The 12,979-nt window shown below is 45.6% G+C and overlaps 2 pseudogenes; one reads left to right on the forward strand and one right to left on the reverse strand.

The window, feature by feature from the left end:
* Positions 1-739: 739 nt before the first annotated feature.
* Positions 740-2,692, forward strand: LOC147445722 (uncharacterized; annotated as a pseudogene).
* A 3,388-nt stretch (positions 2,693-6,080) lies between these two features.
* On the reverse strand, positions 6,081-6,775 carry LOC147445723 (uncharacterized; annotated as a pseudogene).
* Between the last annotated feature and the right edge of the window lie 6,204 nt (positions 6,776-12,979).

Below are 12,979 nucleotides of genomic sequence, written 5' to 3' on the forward strand. Positions count from 1 at the left end.
TAATCGAGGAGAAGGGACCACCAGTGGCTGATTGGTAGCATAGAGTAGAGGGATGCCATCAGGGAGCCCGTGAGCAGAGATAAAGGGGAGGTCAAAGACGATGGCATGGAGGCAGTAAAAGGGCCACGAGGTGTGATAGTGGGAAACTATGACCAAGCTGGGAGCAATACTTATCGGATCCTACGCTCAAGGAGTACATTGTCTACGCCAATTCATCATTGTACATTCTCTAAATGAAACCAAGTGTATCAAAATTATGATTGGTCTCTATGTGTATAGCATTTGAGTGCATCCCTCCCGTTTGTAGTACATGTGATTGGTTTGTGTGCGAGTGTGCTATGTACAAGGGATCGTGCAAGGCTATGTGTGTTGGTTGATATAGGGTTACATATTTGTGGGTGTTGCACATGTGAGAGATCGGACAAGAGTCTATGTGTCAACCACTTTTGAGATGTAGAATATAGTGCTTTGAAGGTTCGAAGGCAGAAGCTATCATTGTATGCTTTGTGATCGAGTGCATATAGTCTGGCTGGTTGGGATCGGGCTTGTACAATAGTTCTTTGCAGATTGTGTATCTGGATGTGTGTTTCCTAGGGGATAGGGGTGATGTGAGATCACTGAGCTATATAGAGGCATTGAGTTTATGTGCTGGTGGTTTTCCCATTTCTCCCTTTCCATCTTGTGGTGCCCCCACTGAGGACCCACTGATTGCTTCCTAATAAGGTGCTCGTGAGTTGAAATGAAGCAGGAGTTTGGTCCAGTGTTCAAAGGAGATGAAGATGCAGATGATTGGCTTGCCGATTTTGAGCTGTTCATGCTAACAGTACTACCGATGCCAGGTGATGAAGCAAAGCTCCAAACTCTACCGTTGGTGCTGCGAGGTAAAGCAAAAGTTTGGTTCGATGGCTTAGAAGAGGTGCACAAGCAGAACTGGCTCGGATTTTGCGAACAGTTCTTACAAAGGTATCGAAAGGTGGTGTCGGCATCGGAAGCAGATGCAAAGATCAATGGTTTGCAACAGGACGTAAGCGTCAATTTTGATTCTTTTGTTGATAAATTTGAAGCTTATTGGGGGGATTTGACGGCTGCTACCCAAGCAACCAATGCGGGATATTTGAAGCTCAAAAGGTTTCTATCATGCTTGCATCCCTATGTCCGAGAGAGGGTGGAGTATGAAGATCCAACCACTTATGATGTAGCAGTTAGAGTCGCCAAAGCAAAGAGTCGAAAGATGAAGAAGAAGATGGAGGCAGGATTGCTACAGGCGGCAATCACGGTAGTCGGTGGACCCAGGCGCAAGCAGATTGATGAGCATCAAGAGGTAAAAGCTCCTTTTTCTGTTGATATGAATGTGATCAAAGCACGTGAAGCTGTTGCCAAGGTAGAAGAAGTGCCAACCAGGGCTCAAAAGGTGCAGAGAGGTATATTCAGGGTGCCACATAGCTTGCTTGCTCAAGAGAGCGAGGTGGTAAAAGATCTTAAAGAAGAGGTGGTCGTTCTAGAGCGAGCAACGAGGCTGACAGCAGTGGTCCAAGAATTGACAAGTGCAAAAGAGGAGTCCGATAGCTCTCAAAGCTCTAGCAGTGTTTTGGACACAGATAGCATGTGGGAGACTGAATCCCGGTCTTCTAGGTACGAAAATTATCATGTTTTTCATGTAGATGAAGTGGAGAACAATGTATGCGAGTTGCCTGCCAGCCAGCTAAAGATCGAAGAGCAGTACAATGTTACACCTTGTGTGAATCTGCCAGTCGAGTAGCCATCTCTTGTGTCATGTGATGGTGAGTCCCTATTGGAGGAAGAGGTATGGTTTGATGGTGTATTAGATCTAATTGAAGAGCAGGTTTTTGAGGATGACTTGCAGGAGATAGAAGCAGAAGAGGAGGTATGTTCGGTTCATTTGTCTATGTAGGGAGTGGGGCAACCTTGCCTTGGTGAGCATGTTGAGGTGCACGGTGAAGTTTCAGGGTTTGTGTGTGTCCGTGGAGAGTTAGATCCGACAGATGACTCTATGGAAACTGATACAGGTGCAGCCTATGAGCGTGAGGCTCCATGTAGAGAGGAAGGTCCCACCAACCTTGCAAGTGATGAGGTGTTTGAAAAACAGGTTATATCTCTAGCAGGTCATGTTCTTGAGTATGAGAAGGGGGCCTTGGTGCTGTTTACAGAGGGTTGGGATACAGGTTTGCAAAGGGATCACGTTTGCTTGGTTATGCAACAAGTGGAGACAAATGGAAGGGTATTGTTGCTTCATGTTATGCTATTGATAGCTATGCTGTTGCAGGTTGCTTTACAGGTGTCTTTGTGTCAGTGGCGAAGTTTTTTTGAAAAAGACTATACTACGGGTGGTTCTATAGCAGATGGCATGCTAGCGGTTTATGGTACGGGTGTTTCAAATGGTCAAAAGCATGCTTATGGTTGGCAACAAGGGTTATGGATGCAGGGTGATGAAGCTCGATGCTATGAAGAGCAGGAAGGGTGGCCTGTCTATGGGCCTACAGGTGCAAAGGAAGATTTTAAGATGCATGCTTTACAGGTGGATGGCCACGACCAGTGTTTTATATTTGATCCAGGTGGACGCTATGCCATGCTAGGGGAATCCTTGAGCTTTCCATCTGACCCAGGGGGACTGGACCGCGGGGAACTGGACCATGCAACTCTCCATCCAACCGTGCCATATATAGTCTCCTAGCCCCTAAATATAGCGCCCCTTGACCGCATGTCTGTCCTGGCCCTTGGCCCTGCCCTTGGCCTGACATTACTCCCGCCTTGGAGAAGCGTTTTAGTCCTCGAAAACACAAGTGGTAGTATCTTCGTAAGAACACTGATGTTTTCCTTATTGGCATCCTCTACACGGGCCAATTGTCCATATGACCGATACCTGGTGCAGTGAGGAGGTTCAATGAAACCAAGAGCAACATCTTGATTTTCAACATTGTTGTCCTTTTGCAACCACCCGTATCTAAATGGTAACTCATGATAACTCATGTGAGTATCTTGAAAAGCTCATAGGTACTGAAACATAGAATAGGGAGTGTCCTCATGTCAGACTTCTAAACATTTTGGAACACACAGAACCACATGTTCACCCCTAACAAAGGTTACATGCCAACATACTCTGTCAACACACCTACTACGTCCTTGACTTATGAAACTATCGGTATCCAACCCCACCACAACAGGTGTTCAAAGTTGAAAACCTAACCTAAGCAAATTCTAGAATAAGGAGAGAATCACCTATTCAGAATGCATTGTGCTAACGTATGCTCTTAGCAGATCCTTTAGCACGGTTTACTAACGTATGCGCTTAGCATATCCTTTAGTACTAAATAGAATACTTGTAAGCTGCCCATGGGATGAATAACAGCAGTAAGAGTGAGGTACTTTCCCCAACCACTTACAGACAGTCTTCCACGACTGACGACAAACTATGACTCAACCATTGAGTATCCAGCCATATACTCGATATGGAATGGAGACAACCAACGTTGGTTGAAGGTAGATTGGAGGTTCCAGCAACCAATCACTAACATCCATACTCAACCATCACCTTGTATGGCAGGGTGTAAACTCATACGAAATCTGCAAGAGAGATTGCACTAGCAGTGGAAAAGGGTGCAGAAAGAATAAAGTCCATGGATTTGCATGCCGCTCCAAATAAATTTGTGTTAAACACTAGGGCCCATAACACCTAGTGTGCATGCATTTAACACAAACATATCCAAACCGCAATTCCATGACGAGACTTTCCACGATACTTACGTAAAAATCTTGCAACAAAGTTGGACCATAATAGAATGTGACAACCCGGTCACACCTAGGAACCAACCATGAGACCTTCTCATGAACGTAGCAGACTGTGCAGCAAAAGTTGGACCATAATAGAATGTGACAACCCGGTCACACCTAGGAACCAACCATGAGACATTCTCATGAACGTAGCATACTTTGCTATATGTAGAAACGACCATCCGTTAAGGTGGTTTCACAGCACTTGTAATCACAACAAGTCTGTACTTAGTACCCGACAACTTTTGGCCACTGAAATTGTTCCTGATATTGTGTGCGTCAATTGGTCTAATGAACGGATGCGACTAGCACCTAGGGACTTCGTCGCGACACATCATTTCGAATTGGGCGCCAGTGTCAGTCCCAGAGACTCATATTCTCCACATGTGGAATATGTCTCAAGTAAGGATGCCAGGAAAAGTGACATCCATCAAGTACGAGTTGTACTTGTGTGTGGAGGTAACTACAAACACTTTGCGACGCGAGTGAGAGGGACCCTCATTATCATGCTCCACACTGGCTAAACCAAACTCCTTGAGTTCCTAGACCATGTTGTATCCCATGTGACAACATGTGCCAAATCGAACCCTACAAGTAGGTTCGTAGCAGCATAAGGCAAAAAGGTAGATTGGACACTTGGCCCAAAATACTTTGTGCTGACATGCCCTTGGCATGGGGCTGTAACATTCAAGCGTACTTATACGTCTTGAAAAAAAAAAACAAGCAAAGCATACAAAAAATGGAATAACACCAAATTAATAGATGCATACCTGGAGGTTTGAACGTAATGTTCACTTACGAATATTCAAACGGAGAGGAGCACATCTCCTACCTGAAAAACAAACAGCATTGCACTGGGAACCGTGGGTGTTGCCTTCGCAATCCAACCCCTTTGGTTAAAATCTACGTAGTCAAACCCCTTGGTAAGACCCTTTGTAGAAACTGCTCAACTAGCAGGTAACGGCAACCAACATAGTTAACCGTGTACATAATGATTGGAATCAACTTGAAAAGTTGGGTTTGTCCGCTACCGCTACCGCTACCGCGTGGTAGATTGCGGAATTCTTTCCTTGAAAGTCTAACTGAGAGAGATCAAACTGTGATCCTCAATGCAGATCAATTGTGATCCTTAATGCAGATCAATTGTGATCCTCAATGTAGATCAACTATGATCCTCAATGCCTATGGGGTGATGTAGCAGTCACCCGCCGAGTCGTACCCCAAAACATGGAAAAAAAAACAGGAAAAACTTAAACTTGGCTAACCTGGTAGTTGTTGCTGCAACCAGTTGTCATGAAATTTTGTAGGAGAAAACTTGCTCACAGATGGCTCATAGCCATATGTGGCTGTCGGAAAGATGTCTCATAGCCATATCTGATGTCTCATAGATGGTTGATAGCCATATTTTCTATGCAAGTGGGAGTTGGCGTGTACACAACTTCTCTCTCTTGCGCCATATATGCCCGTCGGGCATGAAATGAAAAAACTTGCAAGCATATTACCAAATACTTCCCAATTTTGTATGCTCCTAGCATAGACCAAACGTGGGGAAGCTCGATGCAAGATGCAGAAATTGAAGCCTTGCTTCATATAACTATGTCTGGCCTCGTTGCCAACAAATGCTATTGACGACATATGCCATTGCAAAGAGAATCAACCTTGTCGATCATGTACAAAAAATTGACCTTGTCAAGCAGTTTCAACTGTAAGTGGTTAGCTCTGGGCTAGCATCTTTGTCGGCTTCTGAAAGCAGTGACAAGAGGCCGGCCATGCCGAGCTCTGTGCACCCTTCATGAAGCCGAGCCACAGGGTGTGCCGATCTCCTTGAGATTCCATGGGCATCAAAAGTGAACTGCTGATGATCCGTGCAGCAGATCAGTGCTGCAAGTACTCAAGCCATGCTTGAGCCATGTTGGCATGTAAAACATTGATTCGATGCCAACAAAATGGTAATGCTTAAAACAACTGTCACAAGCCGTGCTTGTGCTGGAAGTGTCTAAATTGCACTCATATATGTTGCAGGCAAAGTATATGAGGCTTGTCATGCTTGTTCTAACCACAGAAGCACCTTGTGCTTGGCATGTGTGTAAAAATAGTTGTTACCAGCCTTGCTTGTGGATGCGAGGCCAAAACACTTACTCGTCTAGTGCATGCAAAAATTACACAGCATGTCTGAAAAACTTTGGCAAACAAAAACCAAATCTATGCATACCTTGCCTTTGAAGGTCAAAGAGCTACATCAGTCGTCGTCGCACTTGCTTGGTTGGTTGGTTGCATGCAACCATAATCACCTAACCTCGCTTTTGTGTTGACGGGTAGCCCTTTCGATTGCCATGGCGGCAAGCCCCAGGAGTCTGTTGCCTCGACTGTAAAGAATGCCCGTCGTATAGATGGTGTGTGCTTTCTTGAGCAAAACGCCGAGGGTGGAATGCCGAGGTCGAATACAATTGTCTTAGATATATGCAAAAAATTCTGTGTGAAAAACGGCCCATACAGCCTTGCCGATGCCGTGTCTTAGTCGCAGCCCTGGCCGATTTCGAGAAGGAGACAGTGTCCTGGCCCTGGTTGGTGTGGAGGGGCCCTTGGGGTGGCCCGTGGGCACCCTAGGGTGCCCATCAATGTAAAAAGAAAGTAAAAAGAAAACTTTTTTGGGTGATGGCAGCAGCTGCTGCCTGCGCAGGCCAAAAACCTTGCATGGGGACGTGCTACAGGTGCTGACTGGCCAAGAGACTGTGTCGACGTCGCTTCCTTGGCCCAGGGCAATTCTCTAGAGACCATGCATGGCCGATTTGATTCAGGTCGCCGACACACCCTCGTCCATGCTAGGGTTGTTGCCCACGGTTCTCTGTGCCGAGAAATCTCGCCATGCCCGGTTGAAGATGAGAGAGAGAAAAGCCAAAGAGCCATGCCTTCCTTTTCTTTCCCTCTCTGCCATGGCCTTCTTGCAGCACGACCTTGCCATGCATCCATGAAAGGACTCTGCCATGTTGCTCCTTCTTCACCGAAAGGAGGGCGAGCTTCCATGAACCGCAAAGAGAGAGAGAGAGAGATCGAAAGAGAGAGAGATTCCGGGAGAGAGCGATAGAGAGAGAGAGAGTACATGCCTTGAAAAGATAACCATGCCATCTTTCTCCGCCATGGCTCCACCCTCCTTCCTCCTCTCCACCTTGCTCTGATACCAGTTGTTAGACCGCGGGGGACTGGACCATGCAACTCTCCACCCAACCGTGCCATATATAGTCTCTTAGCCCCTAAACATAGCGCCCCTTGACCGCATGTCCGTCCTGGCCCTTGGCCCTGCCCTTGGCCTGACATTACTCCCCCCTTGGAGAAGCGTTTTCGTCCTCGAAAACACAAGTGGTAGTATCTTCGTAAGAACACTGATGTTTTCCTTATTGGCATCCTCTACACGGGCCAATTGTCCATATGACTGATACCTGGTGCAGTGAGGAGGTTCAATGAAACCAAGAGCAACATCTTGATTTTCAACATTGTTGTCCTTTTGCAACCACCCGTATCTAAATGGTAACTCATGATAACTCATGTGAGTATCTTGAAAAGCTCATAGGTACTGAAAGATAGAATAGGGAGTGTCCTCATGTCAGACTTCTAAACATTTTGGAACACACAGAACCACATGTTCACCCCTAACAAAGGTTACATGCCAACATACTCTGTCAGCACACCTACTAAGTCCTTGACTTATGAAACTATCGGTATCCAACCCCACCACAACAGGTGTTCAAAGTTGAAAACCTAACCTAAGCAAATTCTAGAATAAGGAGAGAATCACCTATTCAGAATGCATTGTGCTAACGTATGCTCTTAGCAGATCCTTTAGCACGGTTTACTAACGTATGCGCTTAGCATATCCTTTAGTACTAAATAGAATACTTGTAAGCTGCCCATGGGATGAATAACAGCAGTAAGAGTGAGGTACTTTCCCCAACCACTTACAGACAGTCTTCCACGACTGACGACAAACTATGACTCAACCATTGAGTATCCAGCCATATACTCGATATGGAATGGAGACAACCAACGTTGGTTGAAGGTAGATTGGAGGTTCCAGCAACCAATCACTAACATCCATACTCAACCATCACCTTGTATGGCAGGGTGTAAACTCATACGAAATCTGCAAGAGAGATTGCACTAGCAGTGGAAAAGGGTGCAGAAAGAATAAAGTCCATGGATTTTCATGCTGCTCCAAATAAATTTGTGTTAAACACTAGGGCCCATAACACCTAGTGTGCATGCATTTAACACAAACATATCCAAACCGCAATTCCATGACGAGACTTTCCACGATACTTACGTAAAAATCTTGCAACAAAGTTGGACCATAATAGAATGTGACAACCCGGTCACACCTAGGAACCAACCATGAGACCTTCTCATGAATGTAGCAGACTGTGCAGCAAAAGTTGGACCATAATAGAATGTGACAACCCGGTCACACCTAGGAACCAACCATGAGACATTCTCATGAACGTAGCATACTTTGCTATATGTAGAAACGACCCTCCGTTAAGGTGGTTTCACAGCACTTGTAATCACAACAAGTCTGTACTTAGTACCCGACAACTTTTGGCCACTGAAATTATTCCTGATACTGTGTACGTCAATTGGTCTAATGAACGGATGCGACCAGCACCTAGGGACTTCGTCGCGACACATCATTTCGAATTGGGCGCCAGTGTCAGTCCCAGAGACTCATATTCTCCACATGTGGAATATGTCTCAAGTAAGGATGCCAGGAAAAGTGACATCCATCAAGTACGAGCTGTACTTGTGTGTGGAGGTAACTACAAACACTTTGCGACGTGAGTGAGAGGGACCCTCATTATCATGCTCCACACTGGCTAAACCAAACTCCTTGATTTCCTAGACCATGTTGTATCCCATGTGACAACATGTGCCAAATCGAACCCTACAAGTAGGTTCGTAGCAGCATAAGGCAAAAAGGTAGATTGGACACTTGGGCCAAAATACTTTGTGCCGACATGCCCTTGGCATGGCGCTGTAACAGTCAAGCGTACTTATAGGTCTTGAAAAAAAAAAAACAAGCAAAGCATACAAAAAATGGAATAACACCAAATTAATAGATGCATACCTGGAGGTTTGAACGTAATGTTCACTTACCAATATTCAAACGGAGAGGAGCACATCTCCTACCTGAAAAACAAACAGCATTGCACTGGGAACCGTGGGTGTTGCCTTCGCAATCCAACCCCTTTGGTTAAAATCTACGTAGTCAAACCCCTTGGTAAGACCCTTTGTAGAAACTGCTCAACTAGCAGGTAACGGCAACCAACATAGTTAACCGTGTACATAATGATTGGAATCAACTTGAAAAGTTGGGTTTGTCCGCTACCGCTACCGCTACCGCGTGGTAGATTGCGGAATTCTTTCCTTGAAAGTCTAACTGAGAGAGATCAAACTGTGATCCTCAATGCAGATCAATTGTGATCCTCAATGCAGATCAACTGTGATCCTCAATTCCTATGGGGTGATGTAGCAGTCACCCGTCGAGTCGTACCCCAAAACAATATGTCCATAGACACTCCGTAGTGCTATAGAAAGAGCAGGAAATCCACACAATTGAACTGCCTAGCTCTAGTGGATAGCCATGCTATCTCAACTCATTGTTTCATCTATACTGCCTTGTAAAGATCAGCTGCTGTGAGTTTAAGATGTATCAAAAACTCAACTTGAGTGTCGCACTGAAAATATGTAGTGCAAAAATGACACTGTAAACATCCTGAATGACAAGACCCTTGCTTGTCCATTAACGTCGATGTATACTTCCCTGGGTAGATCTGTTCGCTCTTGAAAACAATCACCCAAAGAATGCCAATAGTTGGGTCTTACCCTTGGCTTGACAATGGCTCTTAGCCTGTGTGGCTCATAGCCCTTGTGCAAATTAGTGTTCAATGGACGAACCGATGAAGACTAATTTTAGTAGCAGCTTAGCCACGTGCTAGCTGAAAGTTAGAGCACCTTGGATCAGGCTGACTCACGAGCAAAACACGTATCAAAAGCTTCTTAGAAGATTTTCATTATTTCCTTAAAGAGAGAACGAGAGAGAAGAAGAGCATGCTGGGCTGCAGAACTGTCCTTGAATGACTATGATGTGTATAGTTGATTGCCATGCTCGTGTGCATCTTATGCCTAACGTGCAGCATATCCTAGAAGCATGCAACAAGTTTCTGCTATGACTCTCTCATTGAGAGAGGTAACAGAAAAATACAACCACATCTTGATGTACCTGCCTTGCAGGGTCGTATTTGTATGAAAATGACTTAGCATTGGCACTTTGCTTGTGAATTAAGTCCTAGATTTAGGTTCCTTTTAGTGTTGTTGGGTGTTGATAGCAACCAACCATTAGGTTCAACAATCCATCACTTAGTCTGTCCTTGACAGAGTTGCGAGTGTGATAGCGGAATCGTAATGCATAAAGTGGTGGAATCCATGCCACCTGCTTAGCATGCCTTGCATGCAAAAACGTAAGCCCTTGGCTACGATAACAGTCTCAAGCGTGAGAACTAAAATGATAAGTGCCGTGCACAGAATAAACTGGTACGGATTCTGTGAGCTGACATTCCCTATTTTGCCAGTTCCCCAAACTTGTGTGCCAAACCCCTTGATTCCAAATCAATGGCAGTATCTCGGCACAAGGGAGAAGCCGTGCCAAAGCACTTTGCTTTGCACAATGACAGTAATTGCCAAGTAAAGTGTAAACATGGAAAAAAAAAACAGGAAAAACTTAAACTTGGCTAACCTGGTAGTTATTGCTGCAACCAGTTGTCATGAAATTTTGTAGGAGAAAACTTGCTCACAGATGGCTCATAGCCATATGTGGTTGTCGGATAGATGTCTCATAGCCATATTTGATGTCTCATAGATGGTCGATAGCCATATTTGCTGTGCAAGTGGGAGTTGGTGTGTACACAACTTCGCTCTCTTGCGCCATATATGCCTGTCGGGCATGAAATGAAATAACTTGCAAGCATATTGCCAAATCCTTCCCAATTTTGTATGCTCCTAGCATAGACCAAACGTGGGGAAGCTCAATGCAAGATGCAGAAATTGAAGCCTTGCTTCATATGACTATGTCTGGCCTCGTTGCCAACAAATGCTATTGACGACATATGCCATTGCAAAGAGAATCAACCTTGTCGATCATGCACAAAAAATTGACCTTGTCAAGCAGTTTCAACTGTAAGTGGTTAGCTCTGGGCTAGCATCTTTGTCGGCTTCTGAAAGCAGTGACAAGAGGTCAGCCATGCCGAGCTTTGTGCACCCTTCATGAAGCCGAGCCACAGGGTGTGCCGATCTCCTTGAGATTCCATGGGCATCAAAAGTGAACTGCTGATGATCTGTGCAGCAGATCAGGGTTGCAAGTACTCAAGCCATGCTTGAGCCATGTTGGCATGTAAAACATTGATTCGATGCAAACAAAATGGTAATGCTTAAAACAACTGTCACAAGCGTCAATTTTGATTCTTTTGTTGATAAATTTGAAGCTTATTGGGGGGATTTGACGGCTGCTACCCAAGCAACCAATGCGGGATATTTGAAGCTCAAAAGGTTTCTATCATGCTTGCATCCCTATGTCCGAGAGAGGGTGGAGTATGAAGATCCAACCACTTATGATGTAGCAGTTAGAGTCGCCAAAGCAAAGAGTCGAAAGATGAAGAAGAAGATGGAGGCAGGATTGCTACAGGCGGCAATCACGGTAATCGGTGGACCCAAGCCCAAGCAGATTGATGAGCATCAAGAGGTAAAAGCTCCCTTTTTTGTTGATATGAATGTGATCAAAGCACGTGAAGCTGTTTCCAAGGTAGAAGAAGTGCCAACCAGGGCTCAAAAGGTGCAGAGAGGTATATTCAGGGTGCCACATAGCTTGCTTGCTCAAGAGAGCGAGGTGGTAAAAGATCTTAAAGAAGAGGTGGTCGTTCTAGAGCGAGCAACGAGGCTGACAGCAGTGGTCCAAGAATTGACAAGTGCAAAAGAGGAGTCCGACAGCTCTCAAAGCTCTAGCAGTGTTTTGGACACAGATAGCATGTGGGAGACTGAATCCCGGTCTTCTAGGTACGAAAATTATCATGTTTTTCATGTAGATGAAGTGGAGAACAATGTATGCGAGTTGCCTACCAGCCAGCTAAAGATCGAAGAGCAGTACAATGTTACACCTTGTGTGAATCTGCCAGTCGAGTAGCCATCGCTTGTGTCATGTGATGGTGAGTCCCTATTGGAGGAAGAGGTATGGTTTGATGGTGTATTAGATCTAATTGAAGAGAAGGTTTTTGAGGACGACTTGCAGGAGATAGAAGCAGAAGCGAAGGTATGTTCGGTTCATTTGTCTATGTAGGGGGTGGGGCAATTTTGCCTTGGTGAGCATGTTGAGGTGCACGGTGAAGTTTCAGGGTTTGTGTGTGCGCGTGGAGAGTTAGCTCCGACAAATGACTCTATGGAAACTGATACAGGTGCAGCCTATGAGCGTGAGGCTGCATGTAGAGAGGAAGGTCCCACCAACCTTGCAAGTGATGAGGTGTTTGAAAAACAGGTTATATCTCTAGCAGGTCATGTTCTTGAGTATGAGAAGGGGACCTTGGTGCCGTTTACAGAGGGTTGGGATACAGGTTTGCAAAGGGATCACGTTTGCTTGGCTATGCAGCAAGTGGAGGCAAATGGAAGGGTATTGTTGCTTCATGTTATGCTATTGATAGCTATGCTGTTGCACGTTCCTTTACAGGTGTCTTTGTGTCAGTGGTGAAGTTTTTTTGAAAAAAACTATACTACCGATTAAGTGCATGGATGGGCTGCAGCTAGTGAGCAGCGCCACAGGAGGGCCAGGAGCCGAGAAGGAGAGGCCTCGCCAGTGAGGGGTTGAGGGGGCGGGTTGGTGCATGACATAGGGGCGCTGCAGTTGAAGCTGAAGGCCGGAGCTGCAGGGCAGCGTGATCAAGAGGAGGTGGCCGCCAGTGGTATCAAGGGGCGAGTCACAAAGGCGACCAGAAGGGAGGGGGGACCAGTAATCGAGGAGAAGGGACCACTAGTGGCTGATTGGTAGCATTGAGTAGAGGGATGCCATCAAGGAGCCCGTGAGCAGAGATAAAGGGGAGGTCAAAGACGATGGCATGGAGGCAGTAAAAGGGCCACGAGGTGTGATAGTGGGGAACTA

The sequence above is a fragment of the Adiantum capillus-veneris genome, chromosome 12, assembly GCF_014529385.1.
Source record: "Adiantum capillus-veneris isolate H3 chromosome 12, ASM1452938v2, whole genome shotgun sequence".
NCBI lineage: Eukaryota > Viridiplantae > Streptophyta > Polypodiopsida > Polypodiales > Pteridaceae > Adiantum > Adiantum capillus-veneris.